Source organism: Oncorhynchus tshawytscha, linkage group LG03 (genome assembly GCF_018296145.1).
Source record: "Oncorhynchus tshawytscha isolate Ot180627B linkage group LG03, Otsh_v2.0, whole genome shotgun sequence".
Classification (NCBI taxonomy): domain Eukaryota; kingdom Metazoa; phylum Chordata; class Actinopteri; order Salmoniformes; family Salmonidae; genus Oncorhynchus; species Oncorhynchus tshawytscha.
The window spans coordinates 57,725,426-57,749,063 of NC_056431.1; the positions used below are offsets into that span (position 1 = coordinate 57,725,426).

At 43.7% G+C, this 23,638-nt stretch overlaps 1 protein-coding gene across 1 annotated transcript in view; it reads left to right on the forward strand.

The window, feature by feature from the left end:
* LOC112239834 (tumor necrosis factor receptor superfamily member EDAR-like) overlaps positions 1–23,638 on the forward strand; it is a 51,174-nt gene that overhangs the window by 427 nt on the left and 27,109 nt on the right. The window lies entirely within an intron of this gene.

A 23,638-nucleotide genomic window follows, 5' to 3' on the forward strand; every position in this document is an offset into this window, starting at 1 on the left:
CAATTGTCAGATAAGTTTGGCAAATGGACGACATCGAAATGTTCTCCAGTTTTAAATAGGCATGTTTTTCTGCTTTAAAGATTTGATAATCAAGTAATTGCTTCAAACCGGAGGTTGGTTGTTTTTTTACATGGCAGTTCATAGTAGCCTGGACCATGTAGAAATAGAGCGCAGTGTGTGAGTGGATGTATAGGTCGTTAAGTGGAGGGTTACATAGTAAGAACGTTTAGGACACCAGGTCTATTACTGAATCCATTAGACCTCTAGCCTACCATCTACGAGGTAATTGTTACATTAAGGGAGCATGGGATCATAGTTCATCTCTCATCTTCCTGAGAGAGACAACGGGTTCTGAGACAGCGGCGGGTCCTGGTCCCAGTGTGTGGTTTGTGTAGTTTGCTCTCCTCATAATTGTTTTGACGGTGCCGCCTGGCTGTCGCCCTCCCCGGGCCCTGGGGGAAGTCCAGGGCGCAGACAGGCAGCCTAGGCCGGCCTCGACATGCTGAGTCCTGCCGCTTTCTGACGTCTGGAGCTTTGAACAACTGCTGCAGCGCTCACGGTGGAAATCAATCCCTTTTTCTCTCTGTGTCTCTGCTCCTCTGTCCCTCTCTGCCCCCAGCACACCGCCGCAGACTTTCATGTTTGAGTTAGAAAGGAAAAAGACAAGAAGAAACGGGAGAAAGAAGATGTAAATTATCTTCAAAAGCGAGTGTGGCGCCGCGGGATTAAGTGGATGAAAGGATATAGCCTACTGATGCAGTAGCCTAATAACAAAAAACACACAATATTGGTCATATTAAGAACATAGGCATATGATTATTTATTTTTTAAATATAAAAATCATGCATAATAAACTTTTTTTTTGCAGAATGTCAGTGATACTGCTAAAACCCTTTTTATATAACTTTTTTTTTGAATCAGTATGCTCTTTTGAAGGTCTAGGACTATATATAACAGGCCTAATATATTCAGTTTACAAATGAATGCAGATTTCTGTAAAACAAACACATGCAATCAGCTGATGTGAATATCCCTTCTCCAGATACATGGCAGAAATGTATAATATTATGCCAGATAATATTTAAACAATATGTAGCCTAATATATATTGAAATGTAACAAGTTTTTAAGCAGTTTCTGTGACTGTGCTCATCTCAGTTCCCACTGTAGGCTATCATCACAGGAGGAAAGAGTTCCTGAATATTTTGACCTCAGATCAAACAGGATGTTGAACTCCTTATCAGTAGATGTGTAGATAGATAATGTATGTTCTATGCATCAATTAACTTACAGTAGTAATTATGAGAGAAGACGGAGTAGAGGCAGAGAGGTCACTGCTCGCTCTCTCTCTCTCTTCTTCTGTATGGCTGGCTGTTTAAGGCTACAGAGACGTTGTCAGTCCATCAGACCAAATCCCAAGGTCCCATAACCCACTGCTCTGAGTCCTCTTACACACTAGAGGCCAGCCTCAAACTAGGGAAGCTTGGTTCTTAACAAGGCTACAGATGCCGTAATCATTCTACACTAAACACAAATAGGCTGACAGGCAGAGAGTCCGTCGTTATGCTGTCATGCTAAATAATAAGGAATAGAGAAAAGCAGACAGAAACAGTTTTGCCCACCTACTAATGTGTTAGAGAGACAAAGAGACACAGTAAATTACCCTGCCCACATACAGTATTAACACTCAGTAGACAAAGAGAGAGACGAAGGAGATATGGAGGGAGACGTTCTGCCCCAGTGGAGGTAAAGAAGGAGAGAGGGATCAGGGAGAGGAGACGATGAAAGACAGATCACCGTCAGATAGAAATCAAAGGGGCTACTGAGTGCAACTGCTGAAGTGTGTGTGTGGGTGTGTGCGTGCGTGTGTGTGTGGTGTCTCCTTTTCATGTGCGTTAAGAATTTGTTTTTCCTGCTCTCTGAGAGGGGAGCTGACAATCAGTCTGTAATTAAAGCAATCAGAAGATGAAGAGACTACACCAGACACACATGCACGCTCACAGTTGTATCAGTACAACCCTGTGATAATATGAACCTGTTTAAGTCTGGGAGTTTAGTTTTCAGAAAACATGGAAACAATCAGATTTGAGCTTTATCACCATGAATCGTCTGAAGCTATTTATTTATTTAACCTTTATTAAACTAGGCAAGTCAGTTAAGAACAAATTCATATTTACAATGACAACCTACCCCAGCCAAACCCTAACCCAGACGACACTGGGAGAATTGGGCACCGCCCTATGGGACTCCCAATCACGGCTGGTTGTGATACAGCCGGGAATCAAACCAGGGTCTGTAGAGACGCCTCTAGCACTGAGATGCAGTGCCTTAGACCGCTGCACCATACAAGAGCCCAAAAGAGGGTAGTCTTTCACTAGATGAATCTATCTCTATCCCTTCCATCCCTTTCTCTCTCCCAACTGCTGGTGAGTGTGTGAGTGCATTTCAATGTATGTTTGATACCTGTGTTTGTTTTCAATAGAACTTTCCATCCAACAAACTGGAAGCAGCAGGATGGTGTGTGTCTGTGTGTGTGTATGTGTGTTTTTTTTGTGTGTGTGTTTATTTGTGTGTGTTTGCACATATGCACGTGTATGTGAGAAAGGATTTAGTTGGGTTCTTGAGTGCATCTCCTTCCTGATTGATGAGAGTGAGAAGCCATTTCCTAATCTGACAGAGTCATTATCGACTCACAGTAAATATCCATTACGGGGTTAAACATTCATTTCCGTCACATCCTTTAGGTGACAGATCCCATCTGAGTTCCTGATCTGGGAACTGGGGTGAGGGTTAGAGAGAGATAGGGTTAATGTAGAGGAAGGGAGTTTGGGATATCATAAGGGTTCTGGTTATGGGGAGGGTTGGGGATTGGGGAACAGAGAGGTGCAAACCTTTTTTAAACTAACCTTGGGCACTATTCAATCAAATCTGTTTACCAGGTTTACAGAACCAACTTCAAAACATATTTTGCTACAAGTGTGAACATTAGGAATCACGTAGAAAGTTAAACTAGACTGGATATCTAGGATCAGTCTGAACATTCATCACTTTAGGGGAAGAATGGGGTATCGGTCTCATCCTGTGGTATTGGTAGAATATTTCCCAGTGTTCCCTATAGCAGTTTCCCAAACTCGCTCCTGAATCAGCTGTGTAATGCTAAGGCAAAAAACAAAACCATGCCTTATAGAGTTCATAGCTGTCACCCTGTTCTGACAAAGACACAGAGAGCTCCACACATAGACAATATATCAGGTTCTATATCTATTGCTCCACATCTGTCAATCATTGTCAGAGAGAGAGAGAGAGAGGGAAGGAGAGATGGAGAGAGAAAGAGTGATAGCGAGAGGGAGTGAGAGAGCGAGAGAGAGACAGAGGGATAAAACCCCATCCTAACACTACTAGGACGATGCTTTTTACCTTGCTCTCCGCTACATCTAAATAAGGCTGTCGTTTTGGCGCCTACCTACGACTAGTGTGTGGGTGTGTGTGTAGATGATTGCCCCTGCTGCGTCTCTAGGGGGACTTTCCAATAGATTAGTCTGTCTGAATACCAACACTGACAACCCTGACAGGGTCACTAATGACTTAATAACAGTTAATAGTTAGAGATAATTGTAACTGTTAGATCAGATGAAGTATACGCTGGCTACTATTCACTCTGATTTACTGCTGTAATGGAATTGTTGCAAATAACTAATGCAGTATAAAATGCTCAAAGTGTTTTACATTGTTCATTGGAGGGTGAGATACATCCCGAATTAAACTGTGTGCCAGGATGTTACTAGAATGCTAAATCACCTTCAATCAACATGGTACTGATAAATGCAGCTGCTCAACCTGCTCCATACTGCTAATTAGTGATGGTTATTGAGAGAGCGACAGATAGAGAGAGAGATAAAGAGGTAGGAGGAGGGAGGGATGTTAGAGGGAGAAGAGAGAGAGAGAGAGGAACAGGTTTAGTGAACAGAACCAGAAAACAATGACATTTTTCAAGGGACAGAATCAGAACCGGGAACGAAAGTGATCTATAGTGTTCCGGAAGAGATCTGTTATTTTGTGCGTGTATACTGTTCCAGAAGAGATCTGTTATTTTGTGCGTGTATAGTGTTCCAGAAGAGATCTGTTATTTTGTGAGTGTATAGTGTTCCAGAAGAGATCTGTTATTTTGTGAGTGTATAGTGTTCCAGAAGAGATCTGTTATTTTGTGAGTGTATAGTGTTCCAGAAGAGATCTGTTATTTTGTGCGTGTATAGTGTTCCAGAAGAGATCTGTTATTTTGTGAGTGTATAGTGTTCCAGAAGAGATCTGTTATTTTGTGCGTGTATAGTGTTCCAGAAGAGATCTGTTATTTTGTGCGTGTATAGTGTTCCAGAAGAGATCTGTTATTTTGTGCGTGTATAGTGTTCCAGAAGAGATCTGTTATTTTGTGCGTGTATAGTGTTCCAGAAGAGATCTGTTATTTTGTGCGTGTGTAGGCTACCTGTCCCTCCCCTTCCAAAGCATAGCCTACTACTGACGTTAGTAGTCTAGTAGACTATGATTGAGAAAAATAACAATGGAAGACCACGCCCGCAATAGGCCACGCCTCCAGCATGAGGTGTTGAAAGCAATTTAGGAGCTTTTATAAAAAAAAGAAAATAATTATATAAATCAAAAATATAAACTCAACATGTAAAGTGTTGGTCCCATGTTTCATGAGCTGAAATAAAAGGTCCCAGAAATGTTCCATTCGCATAAAAAGCTTATTTCTGCACAAATGTATTTACATCCCTGTTGGTGAGCATTTAGTGTCCTTTGCAGTGGCGGTTCTAGCTTGGGCGAACCCCACCTTCATGCAAATGAGCAATAGAAAACCAATCGCGCAAATGTCACCATTCCGATAAAAAAATATATATATAAAAAAAATATATATATATATATATATATATTTTATATATATATGTATATGAGGTTGATCGATTAAGCGGCATGGCTACCTGTCATGCGAGTGCAGCAAGGAGCCAAGGTAAGGTGCTAGCTAGCATTAAACTTATTTTTATAAAAAACATTCAATCTTAACATAATCACTAGTTAACTACACATGGTTGATTATATTACTAGTTTATCTAGCTTGTCCTGCTTTGCATATAATCAATGCGGTGCCTGTTAATTTATCATCGAATCACAGCCTATTTCGCCAAACGGGGGATGATTTAACAAGCGCATTCGCCAAAAAAAAGCACTGTCGTTGCACCAATGTGTACCTAACCATGAACATCAATGCCTTTCTTAAAATCAATACACAAGTATATTTTTTGAACCTGCATATTTTGTTAATATTGCCTGCTAACATGAATTTCTTTTAACTAGGGAAATTGTGTCACATCTCTTACGTTCTGTGCAACAGAGTCAGGGTATATGCAGCAGTTTGGGCCGCCTGGCTCGTTGCGAACTGTGTGAAAACCATTTCTTTCTAACAAAGACCGTAATTAATTTGCCAGAATTGTACATAATTATGACATTACATTGAAGGTTGTGCAATGTAACAGCAATATTTAGACTTAGGGATGCCACCCATTAGATAAAAGACGGAACGGTTCTGTATTTTACTGAGAGAATTAACGTTTTGTTTTCGAAATGATACTATCCGGATTTGACCATATTAATGACCTAAGGCTCGTATTTCTGTGTGTTTATTATATTATAATTAAGTCTATGATTTGATATTTGATAGAGCAGTCTGACTGAGCGGTGGTAGGCAGTAGCAGGCACGTAAGCATTCATTCAAACAGCACTTTCCTGCATTTGCCAGCAGCTCTTCGCTGTGCTTCAAGCATTGTGCTGTTTATACCTTCAAGCCTATCAACTCCTGAGATCAGGCTGGCAATACTATAGTGCCTATAAGAACATCCAATAGTCAAAGGTATATGAAATACAAATGGTATAGAGAGAAATAGTCCTATAATTCCTATAATTACTACAACCTAAAACTTCTTACCTGGGAATATTGAAGACTCATGTTAAAAGGAACCACCAGCTTTCATATGTTCTCATGTTCTGAGCAAGGAACTAAAACGTTAGCTTTTTTACATGGCACATATTGCACTTTTACTTTCTTCTACAACACTGTTTTTGCATTATTTAAACAAAATTGTTTATTATTTGAGACTAAATTGATTTTATTGATGTATTATATTACAGTTTATTTTGATTGCTTAAGCACGATTTTCAAAACAGGGCCCGTGTTTTCAAAACACTACACACAATTAGCACAACCACACACACAATTAGCAAAACACTACACACAATTAGCACAACCACACACACAATTAGCAAAACACTACATATCCTTTGCAAAATTAAACACTCTTGTAAAAACTATACACTTCTTTTTAAAAACCACACTTTGTTACCATGTGAAACACACACGTTTCACATTACTATACTCTGTTTGCACGAGTTACACTCTGCTGTGATAAACCTAAAACACTTTTAGCATTTCTACTTCCCTATGATTAGAGTAGGCTACTATCAACAAAGTACAAATATAATGTAAATTCACCAAACACTACACAAGACCAATGTTGCAGACTGAACTCATTTCTCAACACGCCCAAAATGTTGACATGGAGATTCACAATACTGTAACCAAACGTCACTTTACGTATTGTAAGTTAAAAAAAATAATAATAATAAATAACTAGACATTGTCTCTTCGCCTAGCTGGATCTGGCCAGAGAATTTCATCAACATCGCAGGCAATGTTGTCATTAGCAAGACACCTTGGAAAGAAACATCTTGAATGACGAATCCATCCTTGCATTGCTGCTACCTCCATCTGGTCACAGGCCTCCTCCATGGCTTGGATGAGGGGTACCTCAGCCTGGAGACGGAGATCATATACCTTCCACCGCCATGCCGAGAAAAACTCTTCTATAGGGTTGAGGAATGGAGAGTATGGTGGAAGATATAGGACGGTGAAATGTGGATGTTGCTGAAGCCAGTTCTGAACCAGAGCAGAGCGGTGGAAAGACACATTGTCCCAGACAACAATGTATTGCATATGATCGATTTGATTTGCTGCTGTTATGTTGTGCAATTGGTCCAAGAATGTAAGTATGAGTGCTGTGTTGTAAGGGCCCATATGGGCATGGCGGTGGAGGACCCCATTCTGTGTAATGGCTGCACAGAGTGTTATATTACCCCCACGTTGCCCTGGGACATTGACTATAGCCCTGTGGCCAATGATGTTTCTTCCCCTCCTTCGTGCTCTCGTCAGGTTGAACCCAGCCTCATCTACGTAAATGAACTCATGCTGGATCTCCTCTCCATCCATTCGTAAAACTCTCTGAAAAACAGTGTCAGGCAAAATTGTGTAGTTCAGTGTAGATCTAGTATACATATTACAGTACAGTAAAAGATTATGAGACAGTATGCAAGATCACACTGCTAAAATGAATACATACCTCTGCATAATCATGCCGCAGTCGTTTCACCCTTTCGGAATTGCGCTCAGAAGGCACTCGATAAATGTGCTTCATTTGAATATGTTTTTTTTTTAGGATGCGTATCAGTGTTGATGTTGAGACCTGATGGATATCGTTGAAAATGGTGTGGTTATTGACAAGGTTAGCTTGTAGCTGCTTGAGTGTTATAGTAAACATGGTTTTGGCCAACAATGCTATCTCCCTCTCTTGCTGTTCTGTGAACATAGGAGGCCTTCCCCCTTGTCGTCCCTGACCCTCAATCCTATGTAGAAGAAAAAAACTGTATACAATAGTACAGTAATTTCACAGGAAAAGGTAACAGAAGTGCTGATAGTGCATAGAATACAGTACTGTAAGCAGTTACTGAAACCGTGCAGATGTTTTTGATATGATGATATTTTTACAATACCTATTTTAGTCTAAATGTTCTCATCACACTTGCCCCTGTATACCTGCTTAGATTTGGCTGTACTCGCAGTCCAGCCTCCCTCAGCGTCAGGCCGTGGTTGACAACGTGGTCAACCAGTGTTGTGCGGATATCATTTGTCAGATATCGTCCTCTTTGAGCACCTTTTTGTCTTCCTCTTCCTCCCCTTCCTCCTCGTCGTCCTCCTCCTCCTCCTCATCTTACTCTTTCTCTGACTCTTTCCATTGTGCTTGAAGACCGATGAACTCACCTGCTGCTTTTTATAGTGCTTATACACCTGATTGGTGTCTACAATTACAGTTTTTCCCCAATTGCTAAAACACAATTTTGCAAACTAGGCTGGTTTTCTCAAAATACTTAACACAATTCACAAAACCACACACCCAAACTGCAAAATACCTCATATATCCTGCAAAATGAAGCACTGCAACCAAAACTACATAAAGCATTATCAAAATCAAACGTTTGCACGAAATGGCACACACTTCATTCATATTACCAGATTTTAGTCTAACCAACTACACACTGTTGGGCATAATGAAAAGCACTCCCATCTTTAGTATGCTTTGCCATAATACGACAATAGTTCAAATTGTAGAAAATCTTCAGATGCACAGAAGTATTTGCAGATACACACACATGCTGTTGAAACAGTTTATTTATTTTGTATTTTTCACCAAACAAGTCAGTACAACATATGCACAGCATATATATTTACATTGGACTGAACAAAAATATGCCACAAAAAAACAGTCAACTGAAAAAGAAAATTGCAGAAAAATGTGCAGAAAAAATATATAGAAAAAAAGAGTCAAGAAAAATAATTAGGCAGCATCTTGCCGCACAGCTGGGTCTGGTCACAACGCCTCGTCCACATCACAGCTGGGTCTGGTCACAACGCCTCGTCCACATCACAGCTGGGTCTGGCCACAACACCTCGTCCACATCACAGCTGGGTCTGGCCACAACGGCCACATCACAGCTGGGTCTGGTCACAACGCCTCGTCCACATCACAGCTGGGTCTGGCCACAACGCCTCGTCCACATCACAGCTGGGTCTGGTCCACATCCAGCAACACCTCGTCCACATCACAGCAGGGTCTGGCCACAACACCTCGTCCCCATCACAGCTGGGTCTGGCAACAACGCCTCGTCCACATCACAGCTGGGTCTGGCCACAACGCCTCGTCCACATCACAGCTGGGTCTGGCCACAACGCCTCCACGTCCACATCACAGCTCACAGGGTCTGGCCACAACGTCCACTCACAGCATCCACATCACACCTGGGTCTGGCCACAACGCCTCGTCCACATCACAGCTGGGTCTGTCCACAACGCCTCGTCCACGTCACAGCTGGGTCTGTCCACAACGCCTCGTCCACATCACAGCTGGGTCTCGTCCACGTCACACCTGGGTCTGGCCACACCGCCTCATCCACATCACACCTGGATCTGGCCACAACGCCTCGTCCACATCACAGCTGGGTCTGGCCACACGCCTCGTCCACATCACAGCTGGGTCTGGCCACAACGCCTCGTCCACATCACAGCTGGGTCTGGCCACAACGCCTCGTCCACATCACAGCTGGGTCTGGCCACAACGCCTCGTCCACATCACAGCTGGGTCTGGCCACAACACCTCGTCCACATCACAGCTGGGTCTGGCCACAACGCCTCGTCCACGTCACAGCTGGGTCTGGCCACAACGCCTCGTCCACATCACAGCTGGGTCTGGCCACAACGCCTCGTCCACATCACAGGCAATATCTTCCCTTGCCAGACATCGAGGGAAGAAGTGCCTTGAGTGCCTTATCCATCCCTGAATCCCACCCACATCAATCTCATCACATGCCTCTTCCATAGCCTGCACAAGAGGCCTGCGCACAAAGGGCTGCCGGTCATATACCTTCCACCGCCGTGCCGAAAATAACTCTTCTATGGGGTTCAGAAATGGTGAGTATGGTGGGAGGTATTACACGAGAAATGGTGGGTGGTCAGCAAACCAGTTTTGGACTGGGGCTGCACGATGAAAGCTCACGTTGTCCCATACTACAACGTACCGGGTTCTTTGATGATCTGCATCATTCACATGCCCTGGTGGTATGAGAATGTTGTGGAGTCTGTCCAGAAATGTGAGAATATGGGCTGTGTTGTATGGTCCAAGGTTGGCATGATGGTGGAGGACACCATGCGTATTGGAGATGGCAGCGCACAGTGTGATGTTCCCACCGCGTTGGCCAGGAACATCTATAATGGCTCTGTGGCCAATGACGTTTCTCCCCCTTCTTCTAGTCTCTGCTAGGTTGAACCCAGCATCATCTATAAAGATGAACTCATGTGGGATTGAGCATCCATTTCCAGTACTCCCTGAAAACAAAGAACAAAAGCAGTCAATATGGTGTTATCCAGTATACTGGGAAACAATGTTGCGTGTAGTGTACTGCAGTCAATATTGTACTTACATCCACATATGCTCGTCTGACCTCTTGGTTTCTTTGAAAGTTTCTCTCAAATGGCACCTTATAAAGTTGTTTCATTCTGATTTGGTTTCGCTTGAGAATGCGAGCCAATGTGGACAGACTGACTCGTTGAATGTTGTTGAATATGGTGTTGTCTTGGATGATGTGGCTTGGAATTTATCGTAATCTGATTTCATTCTTTTCCAAAACCAAGTTTACAATGTTAGCTTCCTGTACCCCGGTGAACATTTGGCCCCTTCCTCTACCATGGTTGCGTCTCTCAGTCCTTTAGAAAAACAAAAATATAAGGCTTGAACAATGCAGCCTAAAGATATTTCCCCCACAGTAGAGTAAATTCTGCAGGAAATTTGTGCAGTTAGTGTATGACATCAGCCATTCATGAAGTAAACAGGTGTCACCCAACTGATACACTATGACATGGGGTGTACTACATAGTGTGAAAGAAATGTTGGTTACATACCTGTACTCCAGTCTAAATGTCCGGATGACACAGGCGACAGTAAAACGGCTCAAGTTAGGCTGCACTCTCTGTCCAGCCTCTCACATTGTCAGCCCATGGTTGATGACATGATCAACTAAGGTTGCTCTGATTTCATTTGAAAGATGTTGTCTTCTTTGGCCATGAACTTCTCTACCAGCTCTACCCATACCTCTCACTCTTCCTCCCCCTCTCATTCTCACCCTCCCTCTTCCTCTTCCTCTCTCTGCAACGGCTTCCATTGTTGTTGTAAAACAAAAGGTGGTCTTTTCATAGTGCTTACTTCCTGATTGAAGTGGTAACAATTAACCATTGAGGTGTTTGGCCAGGTGGCACATGTATTAGCTCATGTAGCCAATTAGCTCATGTAGTGTGATTTTGAATGGCAGTGTTTTGAAATGGCCAACATGTGACTTTATGTCAGATTGTTGTGTCTTATGCAGAGAACTATGTCCAGTGCATTTAAAAAGTGCCATTTTGAATTGCAAAATGTGTGTAAAGCAGAAAATGTGTTTAGACTTTTGGAGACTTGAGAAGAGGTTTTGCTCTCTGTGTGTCAGTTTAAATAACTGTGCTGTGCATGTCATTTTAGTGTGTTAGCAATTGGAAAAAACTGTAAGCAAACGAGTGTTTGCACACCTGATGACTGTGTTGAACCAATTGGTTGGACGGTGTGGTAATTTGACAGTCAGTGCTTTGGTATTGCAAGGATGTGACTTCATGATAGATGTTTGTGTGTAATGATTGTTAAGTGTTTAGTGTTTTGCAAATCACTGTGTGTAGAGTTTTGCAACAAGTGTGAGGTTGACAATGTGCTTATAGTTGTGCAAATATGGGCTGATGTTTTGCTTCTTGAGTGTAAGGTTTTGCTAATAGTGTACTACTTTTAATTTTAGTGTGTAAGCAATCCAAAAAAACTGTAAGTTAAAATAATAGTGTTCATTCAGTATTGTTGTAATTGTCATTATTATAAATATATATATAAAAATCGGCCGATAAATCGGTGTCAGCTTTTTCTGGGCCTCCAATAATCGGTATCGGTATCAGCGTTGAAAACTCATAATCGGTTGACCTCTAATATATATATATGTATTTTTTTGCGGGAACCCCGAGCCACCCCCGGCAAGATGCCGCCATGGGCGGCTTCCCATGTTGCCAATACCTAAATCCGCAACTGGTCCTTTGCCAAGATAATCCATCCACCTGACAGGTGTGGCATATCAAGAAGCTGATTAAACAGCATGATCATAACATGATCATAATGTCCCCCTTGTGCTGGGGACAATAAAAGGCCACTCTAAAATGTGCAGTTTTATCATGTGGCACAATGCCACAGAATACTCAAGTTTTGAGGGAGCGTGCCATTGGCATGCTCCATCTAACCGTAGGAATGGTATGGGAAGGCATAAGCTACAGACAACGAACATAATTGCATGTTATCTATGGCAATGTTTGGGATGCTCTGGGTCGATGTGTATGACAGCATGTTCCAGTTCCCGCCAATATCCAGCAACTTTGCACAGCCATTGAAGAGGAGTGGGACAACATTCCACAGGCCACAACCAACAGCCTGATCAACTCTATGTGGAGGAGATGTGTTGCGCTGCATGTGGAAAATGGTGGCCACACCAGATACTGACTGGTTTTCTGATTCATAATTCATTTTTTTTAAAGGTATCTGTGACCAACAGATTCCCAGTCATGTGAAGTCCATAGATTAGGGCCTTTTGAATATATTTCAATTGACTGATTTTCTTAAATGAACTGTAACTCAGTAAAATCTTTGAAATTGTTGCATGTTGCATTTATATTTTTGTTCAGTGTACATACTAAATATATGGTTATGATCATGAGGATCAATGCGTTGTATTTGTGTACCTTTAAAAATAGATCTATCTTATTTTTGAGTGACAGCCCACGGGTGGATTCAAGCTGACTATTAAAGTATGGGAATGTATTTATTGTGCATGTAGCCTCCCCAAACTAGAAAATAAAAATAAGAATAAAGATAAAAATGTAATTTAAAAAAATAATAGGTTGAACTAACCAAAGCGTAATTTTACTCATTCCAATCAGTAAAAGCACTTCAGATGAACAACAACGTCGTCCCACTTTTTAAAGTGTATCATCACGTCCGTAAAAGTGAGCTCTGTAAACCAATGCCTAAGGAGAGTCTCTCCTTTCTAATGCTTTACTGTGCCAGGCAATCTGTACGGTCTATGTTTTATAAGCCATGCCTGAGGTGCAGGTCTATATAAAGTATTTCTTTGTGCCTGAGGTGCAGGTCTATATAAAGTATTTCTTTGTGCCTGAGGTGCAGGTCTATAGAAAGTATTTCTTTGTGCCTGAGGTGTAGGTCTATATAAAGTATTTCTTTGTGCCTGAGGTGTGGGTCTGTATAAAGTATTTCTTTGTGCCTGAGGTGTAGGTCTGTATAAAGTATTTCTTTGTGCCTGAGGTGTGGGTCTATATAAAGTATTTCTTTGTGCCCGAGGTGTGGGTCTATATAAAGTATTTCTTTGTGCCTGAGGTGTGGGTCTATATAAAGTATTTCTTTGTGCCTGAGGTGTGGGTCTATATAAAGTATTTCTTTGTGCCTGAGGTGCAGGTCTATATAAAGTATTTCTATGTGCCTGAGGTGTGGGTCTATATAAAGTCTTTATTTGTGCCCGAGGTGTGGGTCTATATAAAGTATTTCTTTGTGCCTGAGGTGTTACGTCTATATAAAGTATTTCTTTGTGCCCGAGGTGTGGGTCTATATAAAGTATTTCTTTGTGCCTGAGGTGTAGGTCTATATAAAGTATTTCTTTGTGCCTGAGGTGCAGGTCTATATAAAGTATTTATTTGTGCCTGAGGTGCAGATCTGTATAAAGTATTTCTTTGTGCCTGAGGTGTAGGTCTATATAAAGTATTTCTTTGTGCCTGAGGTGTAGGTCTATATAAAGTATTTCTTTGTGCCTGAGGTGTGGGTCTATATAAAGTATTTCTTTGTGCCTGAGGTGCAGGTCTATATAAAGTATTTCTATGTGCCTGAGGTGTGGGTCTATATAAAGTCTTTATTTGTGCCCGAGGTGTGGGTCTATATAAAGTATTTCTTTGTGCCTGAGGTGTTACGTCTATATAAAGTATTTCTTTGTGCCTGAGGTACAGGTCTGTATAAAGTATTTCTTTGTGCCTGAGGTATGGGTCTATATAAAGTATTTCTTTGTGCCTGAGGTGCAGGTCTATATAAAGTATTTCTTTGTGCCTGAGGTGCAGATCTGTATAAAGTATTTCTTTGTGCCTGAGGTACAGGTCTGTATAAAGTATTTCTTTGTGCCTGAGGTATGGGTCTATATAAAGTATTTCTTTGTGCCTGAGGTATGGGTCTGTATAAAGTATTTCTTTGTGCCAGAGGTGTAGGTCTGTATAAAGTATTTCTTTGTGCCTGAGGTGTGGGTCTGTATAAAGTATTTCTTTGTGCCTGAGGTGCAGGACTATATAAAGTATTTCTTTGTGCCTGAGGTGTGGGTCTGTATAAAGTATTTCTTTGTGCCTGAGGTATGGGTCTATATAAAGTATTTCTTTGTGCCAGAGGTGTGGGTCTATATAAAGCCTTTGTTTGTGCCTGAGGTGCAGATCTGTATAAAGTATTTCTTTGTGCCTGAGGTACAGGTCTGTATAAAGTATTTCTTTGTGCCTGAGGTATGGGTCTATATAAAGTATTTCTTTGTGCCTGAGGTATGGGTCTATATAAAGTATTTCTTTGTGCCTGAGGTACAGGTCTGTATAAAGTATTTCTTTGTGCCTGAGGTATGGGTCTATATAAAGTATTTCTTTGTGCCTGAGGTATGGGTCTGTATAAAGTATTTCTTTGTGCCTGATGTGTGGGTCTATATAAAGTATTTCTTTGTGCCTGAGGTACAGGTCTGTATAAAGTATTTCTTTGTGCCTGAGGTGTAGGTCTATATAAAGTATTTATTTGTGCCTGAGGTGTAGGTCTATATAAATTATTTATTTGTGCCTGAGGCGTAGGTCTATATAAAGTATTTCTTTGTGCCTGAGGTGCAGATCTATATAAAGTATTTCTTTGTGCCTGAGGTATAGGTCTATATAAAGTATTTCCTTGTGCCTGAGGTATGGGTCTATATAAATTATTTATTTGTGCCTGAGGCGTAGGTCTATATAAAGTATTTCTTGGTGCCTGAGGTGCAGGTCTGTATAAAGTATTTCTTTGTGCCTGAGGTGTATGGGTCTATATAAATTATTTATTTGTGCCTGAGGCGTAGGTCTATATAAAGTATTTCTTGGTGCCTGAGGTGCAGATCTATATAAAGTATTTCCTTGTGCCTGAGGTATGGGTCTATATAAAGTATTTCTTTGTGCCTGAGGTGCAGGTCTATATAAAGTATTTCTTTGTGCCTGAGGTACAGGTCTATATAAAGCTTTTATTTGTGCCTGAGGTGCAGGTCTGTATAAAGTATTTATTTGTGCCTGAGGTGTGGGTCTATATAAAGTATTTATTTGTGCCAGACTTGTAGGTCTATATAAAGTATTTATTTTGCCTGAGGTGCAGGTCTGTATAAAGTATTTCTTTGTGCCTGAGGTATGGGTCTATATAAAGTATTTCTTTGTGCCAGAGGTGTGGGTCTATATAAAGCCTTTGTTTGTGCCTGAGGTGCAGATCTGTATAAAGTATTTCTTTGTGCCTGAGGTACAGGTCTGTATAAAGTATTTCTTTGTGCCTGAGGTGTAGGTCTATATAAAGTATTTATTTGTGCCTGAGGTGTAGGTCTATATAAATTATTTATTTGTGCCTGAGGCGTAGGTCTATATAAAGTATTTCTTGGTGCCTGAGGTGCAGATCTATATAAAGTATTTCTTTGTGCCTGAGGTATGGGTCTATATAAAGTATTTCCTTGTGCCTGAGGTATGGGTCTATATAAAGTATTTCTTTGTGCCTGAGGTGCAGGTCTATATAAAGTATTTCTTTGTGCCTGAGGTACAGGTCTATATAAAGCTTTTATTTGTGCCTGAGGTGCAGGTCTGTATAAAGTATTTATTTGTGCCTGAGGTGTGGGTCTATATAAAGTATTTAATTGTGCCAGACTTGTAGGTCTATATAAAGTATTTCTTTGTGCCTGAGGTGCAGGTCTGTATAAAGTATTTCTTTGTGCCCGAGGTGTCGGTCTGCAGAAAGTCGTTCTTTGTGCCCGAGGTGTGGGTCTGTCATGCCGTTAATGACACAGATAATGACTGTCAGTGTGTTTATGTGAGATTAACTCTCGTTTGAAGATTAATACCCTTGGGCCTGGGGAGACTGAGGTTGGCTTTCAACACAGACATGTCCCGGCAGGGAGGAGAGGGAGGGATAGGGAAGGAGGAAGAGAAGGAGAGAGGAGGGACAAATAGAGGGAGAGGTGGGGGACAGATGGGGAGAAGAATATGAGTGAGAGGGAGAGAGAGGAAGTGGGAAAGAGCAAAGGGAGAGTGAGATGGAGCTAGAGGTATCAGAAAGAGGGGGGATCTAGAGGGATAGGGAAGGGTGAGCGAGATATAGGGAAGGGTGAGGGAGCTAGAGGGATAGGAAAGAGTGAGGGAGGGAGAGGGATAGGAAAGAGTGAGGGAGGGAGAGGGATAGGAAAGAGTGAGGGAGGGAGAGAGAAAGAGCGAGAGAAGGGCGAGAGATGCTCTTGAAATAGAGTGATGCATTCCAGTCCAGGGGAGTAGGGAGTGTGTGTATGTGTGGGTGTGTGTATGTGTGGAAGTGGGTGTGTACGGGGTGCAGGGGACTCGCGGGGGTTTAAGTGGCTGGAGCCTGATGAAAGCATCAGGGTGAGTGTGTGTGTATGTGTGTGCGTGTGTGTTCGTTTAGTCTGATAATGAGGTGCTCGGGGCAGCGTCGTTTGGCAGCTCTCACTTCCTGTTCAGAAGACAAGCTTTTTATCAAAACAAAAAGTTACATTTTCTTCTTTTATCCTGAAAGCCCGGCAGCGCCACTGGGTCTCCTAAACACACACGCACACACACACACACACACACACACACACACACACACACACACACACACACACACTCCACGATGATTTGCACATTAAGCTAATTTCAGCTCAGAAGTCAGGTCTGTGTGTGTGTGTGTGTGTGTGTGTGTGTGTGTGTGTGTGTGTGTGTGTGTGTGTGTGTGTGTTTAGGAGACCCAGTGCATGGGGGCTGTGATTAAACAGGATCAAAGGGAAAAGGACGTGACCCTTTCAGACGATCAGCTCCGTTCAACATGTGAACGTTTCTCTCCAGTTACAGTAGCACCTTGATCTGGAACACAGGAACCGTCCTGGAGACCGACCCCCTCCCATTCCACTTACCCACCACCCCCGGTCCACAATCCCCCATCCAGTCTCCTGAAACCATGAAAGAAAGAGGGCGTGGATTTCTTCTCCCTCTGATTAATTAAAGTAGTGTAGTCGATCTAATCTGTGTTTGATTGACTGACTATTTATAGTGTAGTAGTTAGTGGTAACTCTATCTCTGAATCCCATCAGTTGTTTTGTTAGTGAACGTCAGTGTCTCTCCAGCTCTTCAGTTGAGCTGTCTCAGAGAGAGGGAAGAGTCGGGGTGTCAGAGGGTACACAATGCTCTTTTCTCCTGCTGTGTGTGTGTGTGTGTGTGTGTGTGTGTGTGTGTGTGTGTGTGTGTGTGTGTGTGTGTGTGTGTGTGTGTGTGTGTGTGTGTGTGTGTGTGTGTGTGTGTGTGTGTGTGTGTGTGATACCTGCAGAGTTAGGGTGACAGCGGGACCCCTATAGCAGACAGGCTAAACTCGTTCTCTCTTTATGGATCATTTGATACAATAACAGCTCCATGAATAGAACTATTACACACACTGCATGGTGCTGCATACAGTACACACCAACACTACAGTACACCAACACTACAGTACACCAACACTACAGTACACACCAACACCACAGTACACACCAACACTACAGTATACACCAACACTACTGTACACACCAACACTACTGTACACACCAACACTACAGTACACACCAACACTACTGTACACACCAACACTACTGTACACACCAACACTACAGTACACACCAACACTACTGTACACACCAACACTACTGTACACACCAACACTACAGTTCACCAACACTACAGTACACACCAACACTACAGTACACACCAACACTACAGTTCACCAACACTACAGTACACACCAACACTACAGTTCACCAACACTACAGTACACACCAACACTACAGTTCACCAACACTACAGTACACACCAACACTACAGTTCACCGACACTACAGTACACATCAATACTACAGTACACATCAATACTACAGTACACATCAATACTACAGTACACATCAATACTACAGTACACCAACCCTACAGTACACCAACCCTACAGTACACCAACACCACAGTACACACCAACACTACAGTACACCAACACCACAGTACACCAACACTACAGTACACCAACACTACAGTTCACCAACACTACAGTACGCACCAACACCACAGTACACCAACACCACAGTACACCAACACTACAGTACACACCAACACTACAGGTCACCAACACTACAGTACACCACCAACACTACAGGTCACCAACACTACAGTACACACCAACACTACAGTACGCACCAACACTACAGTACGCACCAACACTACAGTACGCACCAACACTACAGTACGCACCAACACTACAGTGCACCAACACTACAGTGCACCAACACTACAGTACACACAACACTACAGCACACCAACACTACAGCACACCAACACTACAGCACACCAACACTACAGTACACCAACACTACAGTACACATCAATACTACAGTACACATCAATACTACAGTACACATCAATACTATAGTACACATCAATACTACAGTACACATCAATACTACAGTACACCAACCCTACAGTACACCAACCCTACAGTACACCAACACCACAGTACACCAACACCACAGTACACCAACACTACAGTACACCAACACTACAGTACACCAACACTACAGTACGCACCAACACTACAGTACACACCAACACCACAGTACACACCAACACTACAGTACACCAACACCACAGTACACCAACACTACAGTACACCAACACTACAGTTCACCAACACTACAGTACGCACCAACACCACAGTACACCAACACCACAGTACACCAACACTACAGTACACACCAACACTACAGGTCACCAACACTACAGGTCACCAACACTACAGTACACACCAACACTACAGGTCACCAACACTACAGTACACACCAACACTACAGTACACCAACACTACAGTACAGCACCAACACTACAGTACGCACCAACACTACAGTACGCACCAACACTACAGTACACACCAACACTACAGTACCAACACTACAGGTCACCAACACTACAGTCACCAACACTACAGTACACACCAACACTACAGGTCACCAACACTACAGTACACACCAACACCACCAACACTACAGTACGTCACCAACACTACAGTACGCACCAACACTACAGTACGCACCAACACTACAGTACGCACCAACACTACAGTACGCACCAACACTACAGTACGCACCAACACTACAGTACGCACCAACACTACAGTACGCACCAACACTACAGTACACCAACACTACAGTACACCAACACTACAGTTCACCAACACTACAGTACACACCAACACTACAGTACACAACAACACTACAGTACACACCAACACTACAGTACACACCAACACTACAGTACACACCAACCCTACAGTACACACCAACCCTACAGTACACCAACCCTACAGTACACCAACCCTACAGTACACACCAACCAACACTACAGTACACACCAACACCACAGTACACACCAACACTACAGTACACACCAACACTACAGTACACCAACACTACAGTACACCAACACTACAGTACACACCAACACTACAGTTCACCAACACTACAGTACACACCAACACTACAGTACACACCAACACCACAGTTCACCAACACTACAGTACACCAACACTACAGTACACCAACACTACAGTACACACCAACACTACAGTACACCAACACTACAGTTCACCAACACTACAGTACACACCAACACTACACCAACACCACAGTACACCAACCCTACAGTACACCAACCCTACAGTACACCAACACCACCAGTACACCAACACTACAGTACACCAACACTACAGTACACCAACACCACAGTACACCAACACCACAGTACACCAACACCACAGTACACCAAACACCACACCACAGTACACACCAACACCACAGTACACACCAACACTACAGTACACACCAACACTACAGTACACACCAACACTACAGTTCACCCCAACACTACAGTACACCAACACTACAGTACACCAACACTAAAGTACACCAATACTACAGTACACACCAACACTACAGTACACACCAACACTACAGTACACACCAATACTACAGTACACACCAATACTACAGTACACACCAACACTACAGTACACACCAACACTACAGTACACACCAACACTACAGTTCACCCCAACACTACAGTACACCAACACTACAGTACACACCAACACTACAGTACATCAACACTACAGTACACACCAATACTACAGTACACACCAACACTACAGTACACACCAACACTACAGTACACACCAACACTACAGTACACACCAATACTACAGTACACACCAACACTACAGTACACACCAATACTACAGTACACACCAATACTACAGTACACACCAATACTACAGTACACACCAACACTACAGTACACACCAACACTACAGTACACACCAACACTACAGTTCACCAACACTACAGTACACACCAACACTGTAGTTCACCAACACTACAGTACACACCAACACTGTAGTTCACCAACACTACAGTACACACCAACACTACAGTACACACCAACACTGTAGTTCACCAACACTGTAGTTCACCAACACTATAGCCTCTTAATGTCTGGATAAAGGCTTTGTTCAATATCTGAAACCACAGTAAAATCCAGCTAATTCTCTCTCTTTCTCTTTCTCTCTTTCTCTCGCTCTCTCTCAACCTGTTGTTTCTTGCATATGGTGCAATTATCTGTCAGAGAGACTCCATGAGAAATTTACTTGATAACAATAATTACAGTGTGTGTGTGTCTTACACAACCTCTCCGCTTCAGAGACTGTTTTTGTCTTAGTTACTATTCAAATACATTTTTGCAGTGAATATAATTCCCCCTAAAGACAGGCAGACAGGCTTAGATGTTGCCCATCCTGTGGGTCTGAGTCAGAATGTCTTGCATGTGAATTTCCCCGTCCAGTCCTGGGTTTGTCTAAATGACTTTATGTGCTGTGTGTTTGTGTGAGAGTGAGCTACACTTCCTTAGTATGTTACTACACTCTTTGAAAAAAGGGTTTCAAAAGCGTTCTTCAGCTGTCCCCATAGGAGAACTGTGATAACATGCGTCTTGGTGAGAGGTGTAGGAGTCAGGCGCAGGAGAGAGCAGATATTTCTGAGAAGCGTGTTTAATAATATAGTCCACCAATACAAAACGGCACAGACAAAAATCCCAAAACTACGCTCTCGAATAATCAGAAACTCGTGCAAACGCACGGAGGAACAAACACAGTTCCGACACGTTATATGCACTCCTGAGATCCAGTTTTGTGAAAAACCGTGCTCCGTGAAATGTCTCAATCGCCGTGGCAATGAGAGGTAGCGGGTAACTATACCCCACCGTGATGGAATTTAGACCTCTATAGTCAATGCACGGACGCAGACCACCCTCCTTCTTCTTCACAAAAAAGAAACTCGAGGAGGCAGGTGAGATGGAGGGCCGAATGAACCCCTGCCCCAGAGATTCCGATATGTATGTCTCCATAGCCACCGTCTCCTCCTGTGACAGGGGATACACGTGACTCCTGGGAAGTGCAGCGCCTACCAGGAGATTTATCGCACAATCCCCTCGTCGATGAGGTGGTAATTGGGTCGCCTTCTTTTACAGAAGGCGATAGCCAAATCGGCATATTCTGAGGGAATGTGCACGGTGGAGACTTGGTCTGGACTCTCCACCGTTGTAGCACCGATGGAAACTCCTACACACCTGCCTGAGCACTCCTCCGACCACCCCTGTAGAGCCCTCTGTTGCCACGAAATCCTGGGGTTGTGACGGGCCAACCAGGGGATCCCCAACACCACCGGAAACGCAGGAGAATCAATGAGGAAGAGACTAATTCTCTCCTCATGACCCTCCTGCGTAACCATACCCAGTGGAGCCGTGGCCCCTGACTAGCCCTGACCCTAATGGTCAGCTATCTAAGGCGTGCACTGGGAAGGGTTTGTCCAGCTGAATAAGGGGAATCCCTAACCTGTTTGCTAAACCGCGGTCAATAAAATTCCCCGCCGCGCCTGAATCCACTAGCGCCTTATGCCGGGAAAGAGGGGAAAATTCAGGAAAAACAATCCATACATACATGTGACCAACAGGGGGCTCTGGGTGAGCCTGGTGCCGACTCACCTGAGGTGTCCGGGCAGTGCTCGGCCTGGCGTCTCGACTCCCGGGGGGACCCCCCCAGCACCGGTCAGCAGTGTGCCCTCTGCGACCACAGCTGGCACAGGAAAGGCCCCCTCCTCCGGTCGCCCTCGCTGAAGCACCTCCCAGCTCCATGGGTGTTGGAGTGGTGGAGCTGGGAGATGGAACTGACAGAGCCCGATCTGGACGTCCGCGGGTCGCCAGCAAGTTGTCCAACCGAATGGACATGTCAATCAATTGGTCCAAGGACAGGGTGGTGTCTCTACAGGCCAGCTCCCTACGGACGTCCTCACGCAAACTACACCTATAGTGATCGATCAAGGCCCTGTCGTCCGGAACTCTAGAGCAAAGTCCTGAGCACTCCTCCTCTCCTGCCTCAGATGGAACAGCCGTTCACCCGCCGCTCGACCCTCAGGTGGGTGATCGAACACGGCCCGAAAGCGGCGGGTGAACTCTGGGTAGTGGTCCCTCGCCGAGTCAGGATCGTTCCATACCGCGCTGGCCCACTCCAGGGCTTTACCTGCGAGGCAGGAGACGAGGGCGTTCACGCTCTCACCCCCCGAAGGAGCCGGTCGAACGGTCGCCAGGTATAGGTCCATCTGGAGTAAGAAGCCCTGGCACCCGGACGCCGTCCCATCATACTCCCTCGGGAGGGCGAGTCGAATCCCACTGTGCTCAGGCAATGAAGGAGAGGGTAGTGATACTGGTTGGGGTGTGGCTGATAACGGTGTGGGAAGGCCACCTCTCTCCCATCTCTCCATCGTCGCCATCACCTGATCCATGGTGGTCCCCAGTCGGTGTAACACTGCCGTGTGGTGTTGAACTCGCTCCTCCACGGACCCTGGGAGTGCGTAGAAGTCTTCGGTAGAAGTCGTGACAAGAACGCTTTTAAGTTCCAGGTAGAACTCTCTGTAAAAAGAGCTCTACATGGGACCCAAAAGGGTTCTACCTGAAACCAAAAAGTGTTATTCAAAGGGTTATCCTATGGGGACAGCCGAAGACCCTTTCAGGTTCTAGATAGCGTAGGGGCTGTATAGAGACAGTACGGGACTAGTTCAAGATTTGGGAGGTAAAACAGGAGCAGTATCAGCAGCATTGTCTCCATGTAGTGTAAAGGTTTCTATTATTTTGCGAATGTATTTCCACAAACTAAAGAGACAGCGTGGTGGAGTGTTGAGATTCACCTTTAAAGACTTGGCTGCTTGCTGGATCCATCTGTAATGTGTCATGATTGTGCACCATAC